The sequence below is a fragment of the Patella vulgata genome, chromosome 6, assembly GCF_932274485.2.
Source record: "Patella vulgata chromosome 6, xgPatVulg1.2, whole genome shotgun sequence".
NCBI lineage: Eukaryota > Metazoa > Mollusca > Gastropoda > Patellidae > Patella > Patella vulgata.
The window spans coordinates 28,898,103-28,910,327 of NC_065884.2; positions in this window are offsets into that span (position 1 = coordinate 28,898,103).

The following is a 12,225-nucleotide window of genomic DNA, read 5'->3' on the forward strand; positions in this document are numbered from 1 at the left end:
GGTCAATGGCCATCTTTTTTGCGAGACATAGCTAGGCTACTCTTGCACCTGAATGTACTTTGTGATGCATATATTTAGAGGGATGCATATAGTGTTTTGCCACAATGCCTTGGTGCACTTTTAGATGCGTATAGAGTTTGGAGGCAATTTATTGTTGTAGTTCAATATGTGTATATTTTAGAAGGTACGTATATAGTGTTTAGCCCCAGTGGTTTGTTGTACTTTAAGATGTGTATATTTTAGAGGTTATATATAGTGTTAACGATAATCTCATTATATTCTAGAAATGAAAAGTGGAGATTGCCACAGGGCATGTATTATAGATTGTCTAGCTTTGTTTATGTTGCAATAATTAATATAATTATTAACAGTTAAACTTTTCTGTGTATTTTGGCCCCAGGGTAAATAACATGGAGCTAGGTATTTGACTCACTCACTCTAGTGTTGATGAATTATGATTTAGAACCCCATATACACTATAGATATATGGAGAATTTCATAAATAACAATACGAAAAAAAATTGTCACCCGTCAACAATTGCCTTATGGATGCAAGGGAGACAACAGTTTTTATAAGCCCACATTTTCATGTTGACATATTAAGTTCATACATATCACCGATAACCCGTTTCATGAAAATCGGACCGAAACTTCCTGTCAAAATGGCTGTGCAAAAGCATCCTCTAAAGGTCACCATTTTTATACGTCCACATTTTCATGTGGACGTATATTGTTGTCACCCCTGTCGTCCACAATTTGTTTGTGGACACTCTACAGGTCACAATTTTTATCCGATTTTGACGAAACTTGAAATATAGGTCTATCTACCACGGATCCCGGTTCCTTTTGATATTCATGCATATCGAATTGTAACTTGCTGAATTATGGCCCTTGATTATTCAAAAAATTGCGTTTTGAGCTTGTAGCCACTATAGAGGTCACAATTTTTATCAGATTTAAAAAAACAATGTGTGAATATATTAGTTACACACTAATGATGGTTGAGTTCGAATTTCGTGAAAATCGGGCAAAAATTGTACGCACATAGTGTAAAAATATTGTATATCAAGGTTGTGGACCCTCTAGAGGCCAGAGTTTTGATCAGATTTGGATGAAACTTTAAATATATGTTTTTATCATAAAAATCTTGGTTCCTTTGGATAATCACACATATCCGGACGTAACTTCCTGCATTATGGACCCTGATTGGTAAAAAAATCACATTTTTAGCTTGTGGATTCTCTAGAGGTCACAATTTTTCTCACGATTTTAAAAACCGTTTAGATATTTCACCATTCCACCATAATGAAGGTTCGAATTTCGTGAAAATCGAAATGAAACTGCCCGACAAAATGGCCGCTCTTTGTACACAAATTGTGTATAAGCATGTAATACAAAGGTTATGGACCCTCTAGAGGTTACAATTTTTATACGCCCACATTGAAATGTGGTCGTGTATTGTCGTCGCCCCCGGCGTTCCGGCGGTCCGGCGTCCACAATTGCTTGTGGAAGCTCTAGAGGCTAAAGTTAATATCTGATTGACTTATACACAGTGTTTAAGGTCTTGAGAAGAAGAAGCCTATTGATTTTCAGTGATTTCCGATAATTACTGCCAGAGTTATGGCCCTTGATCACTTTGAAAAATCTTGTGGACGCTCTAGAGGCCAAAGTTAATATCTGATTGACCTTAAATTTATGCACAATGTTTGAGGTCATGAGACGAAGAAGCCTATTGATTTTCAACGATTGCCGATAATTACTGCCAGAGTTCTGGCCCTTGATCACTTCAAAAAATCTTGTGGATGCTCTAAAGGCCAAAGTTAATATCCGATTGACTTTAAATTTATACACAGTGTTTAAAGTCATGAGACGAAGAAGCCTATTGATTTTCAGTGATTTCCGATAATTACTGCCAGAGTTATGGCCCTTGATCACTTCAAAAAATCTTGTGGATGCTCTAAAGGCCAAAGTTAATATCCGATTGACTTTAAATTTATACACAATGTTTAAAGTCATGAGACGAAGAAACCTATTGATTTTCAAAAAATCTTATGGATAATCTAGAGGCTAAAGTTAACATCCGATTGATATTAAATTTATACACAGTGTTTAAGGTCATAAGATGACGAAGCCTATTGGTTTTCAGCGATTTCTGATAATTACTGCCAGAGTTATGGCCCTTGATCACTTCAAAAAATCTTGTGGATGCTCTAGAAGCGAAAGTTAATATTCGATTGACTTTAAATTTATATACAGTGTTTAAGGTCATGAGACGAAGAAGCCTATTGATTTTCAGCGATTTCCAATATTTGCCTCCAGAGTTATGGCCCTTGATCACTTTGAAAAATCTTGTGGACGCTCTAGAGGCCAAAGTTAATATCCGATTGACTTTCAATTTATACACAGTGTTTAAGGTCATGAGACGAAAAAGCCTATTGATTTTCAGCGATTTCCGATAATTACTGCCAGAGTTATGGCCCTTGATCACTTCAAAAAATCTTTTGGATGAACTAGAGGCTAAAGTTAATATTCGATTGAGTTTAAATTTATACATAGTGTTTGAGGTCATGAGACGAAGATTCCTATTGATTTTCAACGATTTCCGATAATTATTGCCAAAGTTATGGCCCTTGATCACTTTGAAAAATCTTGTGATGCTCTAAAGGCTAAAGTTATAATCCGATTGACTTCAGATTGATACACAGAGTTTAAGATCTTGAGACGAACAAGTATATTGATTTTCAATTAATTTTTATGACTTGAACAGTTAAATCCATGATATTAAAAGCTTTGCATACAAAACGTTAGCATGGGGCAGAACTTTATAAAAACCAAACAAATTCTAATAGTTTTCTGATAATTACTTCGTGAGTTGTTGCTCTTAATCAGATTTTAGTGTATTATAAATGTTTCATTACCGAAAAAAGTAAAAATATGCGACAACCCTTGTTGACTGCCCAGACGATTTAGTTGCTGTGGGCGTATGTTTCGTTGCCTGGCAACCTATCTTTATCCAATTTTGATGAAACTTAAAACATATCTTTATACTCCAAAAATCTCAGTCCCTTTTGATATTTGCGCATTTAAGACCAAAACCTTCTGGATTATGGCTTCTGATTGTACAAAAAATCATTTTTGTTTTTAGCTGGTTCTCTATCCATCTCTTGCAAAATGTTGGAGTATCCTGCCTGGCAGCCGCTGGTTATCTGATTTTGATGAAATTTACAGCATATGTTTATATCCCAAAGATCTCGACATTGGCACAACGTCCTTGATTATAGCCCCTGATTGTTTTTAGCTTGTGGATACTCTAGAGATCACAATTTTTATAAATTTTTAATGAAACTTAAAATAAATGTTTATATCCCCAATATCTCGATTCATTTCGATATTGGTGTGTTTTTAGTTTGTGGATCTTCTAGAGGTCACAATTCTTAGTTTATTTGGAAAACCGTTCAAATATATTAGTTGCAACATAATTACGGTTGAGTTTGAATTTCGTGAAAATCTGACTAAGACTGTCTGACAAAATAGCCGCTCCCCGTTATGTAAATGGTATAATAAGCATGTAATTTCCCCGTATACTCTGAACATGTCCGACGCTATTTTCCAAACGTCCTAAATTTTCCAACCAGGAATATGCCCAATCGGACATAAATATTCAAAATTAATATAGTGTACTGAGTGTATAACTACCACTCAACCCAATTATCGTTGATAATAGGCTGGATTGATTAGGTAATTAAGTGATCAACATATTTATCGTGTTATACCTTCTATACACCTACCTAGATTAACTACTTAATCTGCCTTGATTGGCTGACTTAATCCTTTGTCGGACAATTCATCAATCCAATCCTGAACAGAAGTCATAGCCTCTCCTTTGTCGAACTATATATCAATCCGATAAGAGTGATTATAAACTTAATCTACGTGATTAACCCGTGATTTCAGATCATAACTTTCTGGATTTTTGCCCCAGATTGTACAAAAACTAGCTATTGGTTTTAGCTTGTTCTCTAGCCATCTCTTGCAAAATGTGGGCGTATCCTGCCTGACAGTCGCTGGTAATCTCCTTGATGTCGGCCATCAACATGTAGAAATTAGTTATATATGTCACATATCCTAATAGTATATAACACCCCAAATCAATATACATTGTATCCGATAACTTGTCTGTGATATTTCTTCTGTTTCTGATCGCACGTGGCGGATATAATACAATAACTGAAATGAAAGTAATCTGGCTAGACACGTGAAATTAAGAGATGTAAACATGCCAGATCTCACACGTCTTATGTCGGAGAAAAGATTATATTTTGATGCAATATTCTCGGATTTATGATCATATTTTGAATGGGGTTTATAATTTTAAATGAATAATAAACGTGCTAAGAAATGTTGACGAATATTCCGATTGGAATAATGTAAGTAGTTAATTGTTTTAGACGATAGTGCGTGCTATCATAACTCTTTCTGTACATTCAAAGTTTTATTACATTATATCAAACAACTGCATAGCAAGACACAATAACATAACAATACATTTACATAACAATTTACTTTGCATATACAGTGCACTCTGTCACATCCGAGCACTCTGTTACATCCGACACCATTTTCATGCCCGATTTATTTCCTTATTACTTCAGCCACAAAATCTCTGGGTAATTCGACCTCTGTACATTCCGTATTACGACATCAATCAGCCGTCCCGTCATACGATTTCCATTGAATCGACACCACATAATCCGGCCTTCAATCGGTGGGTGTGAAGCAAACACTTGCCGATCAATTATCCGTGAGATTAAAACTGGATGGGTGTGAAGCCACAAAAGATTAACAAGCAATCACCAATCAATTATCTGTGAGATTAAAACTCGCTACCGTGGGTCTTTGTTGATTACTTTGATAATTTTAATCTCTTGTACGACAGTTGTGACAAATACTAAAGAATATCCACGAATTTTCCCCCGAATTCACAGTCGTAAAAATATTCCTAGCACTTGTTGGAAACATTCGTTGCGCATGCAGTTTGAACCTGAATAACCTATAAGTCTAGTCACCCTACGGATCTCTTCGAACCGTGTGACAACGACCTGGGGATGCTCGAGTCACAGTCCGGAACGTCCCGTGAGTAGAATTGTGACGTAATTAAACACAACGAACAGGTTTCGGTTGCATGGTTGGATGAGATATTTCATTGTGGCCCGAAGTACCCATTTTCACTCGATTGTCATTAATTTGGGGATTGAGAGAATTCAATTCCGGAACGTTCAATCGAGTACACCCATTATCAATGAACACGTGATAGCCAAGACAAGAGTGCGATCAACTGAAGACGTCGAAGAAGATAAATTAACGACAGCCTTGACCTATTCAAAATGCCTATGCATGTTAAATGAAATAAAAATTAATGTAATAAAATTTTGAATGTATAGAAAGGTTTATCATTTTTAAAGGGAATAACATTCTGGTGATTCGAAGTTCTATGTTCGAAGCTATCATTATTATAATGATAGTGATTCTTCATCTCGGCAAGGCATTTGCCCCCCCATTAATCTGGTCTGCCCTCTGTTTGACCCCCCAATAATTTTAGAAAATAAAAAAAAGTATTTGTGATACGTTTCGGTAATGAATACCTTCTACGGTGAATAAATCCCACATTCCCACTCAGTCATAAACTTGCATGTTGTAGAGCATTTCCGACAGTCTATTTTTCAAAATTTTCTTGGCAAGGTCCCCAATGGACTTGCTAATTTGGCGCTCACATGGGGAATTCTTTGAGGTTCGCTTGTCCGTTCGTTTGACATTTTGTTCTCTAGTCGGATATAAACTAGTGATCAGGTGACGAACGGTATCTGGGCAGATCTATTTATCTCGACCATCGGTGCCTGACAGAATACTGTAAGACAGCATTTCCGGCAGTCTATTTTTCAAATTTTCTGGGGGAGGACTCCTTACTTTGACGCTCGTGAGTGGGCTTCGTATTGATTCGCAAATCCGTTTGTTTGACACTTTACCTCATCGAAAGCAATAAGAAGAAAATACATAACGAGAAGCAGAAGTAAAGACGGCTAGAGACAAATTCTAGACGAGCACATGGCTACTAAGATATGTAGTAAGAAAAGATGCATGGGTCGTACGTAGGATGTGGCGACCAGTTTCGCTAATTCACGCTCTCCATGTCTGACAGAAGACCCATGGTGCTACACCTGTATTAATGCAATCATCCTGAAAGTGGACAGAGTAGACAAAATATAAGTCAGTATTTTTTCGTTTGTGCTTAAATTGTTACTTAACTACTTAACTATATCTCGATCGCTTTGTACTTTTTTGAAACAAGGCTTGAAAAATGTATTCAGGGCTTCTCCATAGCCTGTGAAACCAAAGGGTCAAAATGACATGAGTATTTTGTTGATATTTTTCTTCTTATTCTATGTAAATTTGACCCCTGACCAATAATTTTGAAGAGTCAACATGTAGGCTACACTTTATGAAGTTTCAAGGGTCAAACACCTTTTGCTTTTCAAAGCAGCTGTGGTAAAACCTTTACTAAAGAAACCATACCTTGATTCAAATATTCTTAAAAATCACAGGTCGGTTTCCAATCTGTCAAAACACGATTATTTAATCATCTTTAAAAAAAAAAACTTGTTTTGTGAATTTCAGTCAGCTTATAGACTCCATCATGGAACTGAAACGGCCTTAAACAAAGTTGTAAATGACCTTAAGATGTGTGTCGACAAGGGACGTGTTTCACTGCTGATAATGTTAGAACTTACCGCAGCTTTTGACACAATCGACCACCAAAAACTGCTTTTCCATCTTCAGAAAGACTTTGGTATTAATGGCGCTCTTTTGGAATGGTTTAGATCTTATCTGTCATCTCGCAATCAATCTGTGATTGTCAACTCAGACAAATCAGAATATGTTCCTCAAGTGTGTGGTGTTCCTCAAGGTTCTATTTTAGGACCTGTTTTATTTACCATGTATACAAAGCAGCTAGGAGATGTTCTAAATCAAAATTCTGTATGCTGACGATACCCAACTTTCAGATTCATTTCCTCCTGGATTAGATCAAACAGCGGTGCTCACAAAAATGGCTACCCGAATTGGACAAATTAAATACTGGATGAATTTAAATCGCTTGAAATTAAATGTAGATAAAACTGACGTTATCCTTTTTGGCTCCAAAACCCGATTATCGGACCTGTCAAATTTAAAATTTAAAATTTGACATGGGAGATATGGAATTTTCGCCAACATCAGTGGTCCAAAATTTAGGCATATTATTGGATAGTGGTCTGACCTTTATAAAACAAGCTACTGCCATCTGAAGAACATCAGTTCCAACCGCCATGTTCTCGCACAAGATTCAGCTTCAGCTCTAGCGCGATCATTAATTCTATTGTGACTAGACTATTGTAATAATCTTCTTACTGGCCTGGGAATCACGGTGGCTAAATGGGTAAGATGCTGGCTCGATAACCTGGAGGTCGGGTGTTTGATCCCTGCATTGGCCGAGAAAGTTCATCCAGATTTTTCAGCTTGGTTCTCCCTTGTCAGTGATGCACTACGGAGGGCCTGACAGGAACAGCTGTCTAGTCGTTTGGATGGGATGAACCACTGACATGAAAACCACGATGTCAGGAAAATCACGGGGAACCTTTTCGGTCAAACAAAATTTTTTGGATGTAAATTTTTCTAGACCTATCAAATAAAGCAAATCATTAAACTATTCTTTATTGAAATAACATAAAAACAAAATACAACAAACATTTTGTTATAACAAAAGCTAATAAAGTGAACAATGAAGTCTTGTTGTAATATTTAATTATATTACTGTTGTTGTATTAGCCTACGTTGTCTCGATTTGTTTAGGTCTTGACGTACATTGCTCCATATAAATATCGTAATATGAAACCTTTTTATTTCTTCGACATCGGGATGCCTAAAAGTTCTTGAAAGTCGGCGAATCTGTTTTGGCTCAGCGACTCGAAGATTCGTACAATTCTGTCATCCATATCCGCGCCATTTCCGCCAAGTATCATGGTAGCAAACTTGCGTACTAAATCGAATACTTTGCAGTTGAGGTGTAGAATTCAGATTTTAAAATATCCGTAATACATTGATTATCAAAACACAAATCACACCTGTGCATGGTACCGTATTTACACGTCCCGCTATTGGAGGACAAGTAACGCCCCCTGGAATTCCTTTCTCACATATCCTGTCTATATTTATGCTACAAATTATATTTATATATGAAATATTTTTCCGATCTAATTATTTGATTTTGTAAATTTTCTTATAAATTATTCATAGCCTTTATTTATGGAAATTGTTTTAAACTTTTTAAATGATTAAATACACCAGGCAACGAGCCATGTGCATTTCAATTCCAGCTACCACTATATTTACTGTGGTGTCGTTACGATAGAACTATTTTAGATGACCTGGGGGTGCGTTTTAATTTATTTAGATATAATACTTCATAATGCTATAAACTAGTGTCAAGCAGGTGAAAACAAGCGTAGATGGTGTGAAATTCATTGTTATAAAATTGTCTACTTCCAAACTGTGTGAGTAACTGTTGCCTACGACAGAGCGAAATGTAAACAGTGCAAATGGCGGCTTTTCGTAGTATTTTCATGCTTAATTCTTGCATTTAGAAACGAATAATTAAATGTGGTCTTAAGTCAATTTACTGAACATTAAGTAAAATTTAGTCCGCAAGCGACAGGTAGTTTTATTTGCTACCTGTCAGACGAAAAAATCGCCTGTCGGCGACAAGTAGACAGCGAACATTTCGAGCCGTGCATTGGGGGGCAAAGTATTTTTCATGGCTTTTTCACACGCAAAGTACTGATCCAACCCAGGAACTGTTGAGAGGAATTAATACAAGTTTTAAAAATTCACTTCTAATTCATCGTAAACAAAGTTTGCACTTGCTAAGCAAAATGTAGAAATGAGGGCTAAATACTTGACATCCAACCCCCCAATTTTTTTCTGGTTTGCGTCTTTTGTATTTGTTAGAGCTTGTAGGGCTACTTAGGTTCTTCCAATTGTCAGGTGGTTGGGTTCCCTCTACTTCAGTCTGTAAACAACAATTTTCAAATATGAAAAATAAATGCAATACCTATGCACATTATAAATCAGTTTTCTTTTGATTTGGCACTCTCAAATTAAAAAGTGGCAACATACATGACTATTGATCCAAAGGTTGTGGGTTTGAACCCCACTAGGGGCAAGTTTTTTTTTATTATTTTTCATCTGCCCAAGTAGGTTGTTGGGTTTAAACTTGGACACATTGTGCTGGGTTCATTGTCCATTGCTTTTCGTGTACTTTGTAAAATTGAATTATTCTCACCTATCCAAGTAGCTGTTGGGTTTAAAATTGACCACATTGTGCAGGGAACATTATCCATTTCTTGTTGTGTACTTTGGGAGCCAAGGTGGGTAAGATGCTTGCTTGCTAGCCTGGAGGTCACATGTTCGATCCCTGCATTGGCCGAGAAAGTTCATCAGGATTTTCTGACAAGGACTGTCAAGTCGTTTGGATGGGACGAAAAAATGAGATCCTGTGTATACATTGGCATGCACGTAAAAGATCCTGGTCAAAATTTCCCATATAGCACACTGTATGCGTATGCCCGTCGTATGCGTATGCCTATTCAGAGTAGAACAGTAGGACGTTAAGCTCCATTTGATTTGATTTGATTTGTTGTGTACTTTGTGAAATTTGATTATTTCCATCTGTCCAAGTAGGTTGTTGGGTTTAAAATCAGACAATTATGCTGGGTACATTGTCCATTGCTTGTTGAGTACTTTTGAGATTTAATTATTTTTATATTGTCGTCGCCTCCGTCCGTCCACAATTGTTTGTGAACAGTCTACAGGTCACAATTTTTATCCGATTTCAATGAAACTTAAAATATAGGTTTATCACCCTAAGATCTCGGTTTCTTTCGATATTGGCGTCTATCGGATCGTAACTTCATGGATTATGGCCCCTGATTGTACGAAAAATCACGTTTTTGGCTTGTGAACACTGTAGAGGTCACAATTTTTATCCGATTTTGTTGAAACTTAAAATGTAAGTTTATATCCCAAAGATCTCGGTTCCTTTCGATATTCGCGCATATCGGACCGTAACTTCCTGAATTATGGCCCCTGATTGTACGTAAAAACGCATTTTTTGGCTTGTGGACCCTATAGAGGTCATAATTTTTATCCGATTTAGAAAAACGTATTATTGTATCACCGTTAAACCCTAAGGACGGTTGAGTTCGAATTTCGTGAAAATCGGCCCAAAACTGACAGACAAAATGGCCGCCGTTCGTTCTCAAATAGCGTAAAAATATGGTATATCAAGGTTGTGGACCCTATAGAGGTCACAATTTTTATCCGATTTTCTTGAAACTTGAAATGTAAGTTTATAACCCAAAGATCTCAGTTCCTTTCGATATTCGCGCATATCGGACCGTAACTTCCTGAATTATGGCCCCTGATTAAACGAAAAATCACGTTTTTAGCTTGTGGACCCTATAGAGGTCATAATTATTATCCGATTTAAAAAATCGTATTATTATATCACCGTTACACCCTAAGGATGACTGAGTTCGAATTTCGTGAAAATCGGCTGAAAACTGACAGATAAAATGTCCGCCCTTCGTTCTCAAATGGCGTAAAAATATGGTATATCAAGGTTGTGGACCCTATAGAGGTTACAATTTTTATCCGATTTTGTTGAAACTTGAAATGTAAGTTTATAACTCAAAGATCTTGGTTCCTTTCGATATTTGCGCATATCGAATTGTAATTTCCTGAATTATGGCCCTTGATTGTAGGAAAAATCACTTTCGTTTTAGCTTGTTTTCTAACCATCTCTCGGAAAATGTGGGCGTATCCTGCCTGGCAGCCACTGGTCAGCTGTTAGAGACTGTAGATCTACTTGGGTCCTCCCAATCATCAGGTGGTTGGGTCCCCTCTACTTCATCTGTGTTTGAGCTCAGTTTGACCTTATTGCTTTTACTAGCACTTGAATATTCTTCTTCAGCCTTTGACTCCACAGCGTGTCCACGTCTGATGCAAACTTAGTCTGTTCTAGATCTAAATGTGGACTCAACTAGGTAGATAATCGCAGATGTGACTCTGAAACCAGCTTCTTAAAGGGGCTATTCCGATTTGAACAGAGTCTCAAAAACAAAAGTCTGAGTTCGTATGAAATTTAAGCGCCTAAATATAGAGGAATGGTGTATTTACCCTGCCTCAAAATTTCAGCTCAAAATATTGAGTTGTTTGGACGTGAACGTCAAAAATGCCTATCCGGACACGTAACCCTTTTAAGATTTCTGGTCAATTTTTTCGTTGGGTGACCTGATAATCTATCGCCGATCTTTTAGAGGTCTATACAGTGAATGACCCATGTGCCGTACTGGATAACGAAAGGTAAATTCCACTTACACATTGTTTTTATAAAATAAAAGTCTGGTTTTATCCAGACACCGCATAATACAGCTTGGGACACAGGTCTCCATTTCCGGATGAAGACTGACGGGTGTAAGTTGTTTGAAAACATATCACAAATATTGAATTAGTTGCTCGGCTTTAGGTACGGGATATTAAGGGGTTTTAACACAAAATTAAGCAGTTTTATTCTCCAAAATATTATCGGGATTGGCCCTTTAAATTCATTGTCTGAATACCAATTCAACAACCTCATACTGAATTTCACCATTCTACAAGACTATACCTCAAGTTTCTGTGTGTAAATCTCTTAGAAACTTTTATCATAGTTCTATGCAAATATCGCAAGTTCTTTGAAGAAATACAATCTTTCAGTTCCCATGTGAGTTTGGCTATAAGTCTACAAATTACAGGCTATTATAAGCTTATTAAGTTATTTGCCGAAGTTATATATAGTGGTAAATTATCATAGTAATTAAGATGTTGGCTTGCTAGCCTGGAGGTCCTGTGTTCGATCCCAGTGTTGGCCAAGAAAGTTCACCAGGATTTTCCAGCATGATTCCCCCTTTTCAGTGGTGCAGGACAAAGGGCCTCAAAAGGAACAACGTATAGTCATTTGGATGGGACAACAAACCAGGATCATGTGTAAACATTGGCATGCACATAAAAGATCCCTTGGTGATTAGAATTTGATATGAGAGTTGACTGTAGCCGCTGTCCGGGCAAAATTTCACTTAATTATAGCATACAGTA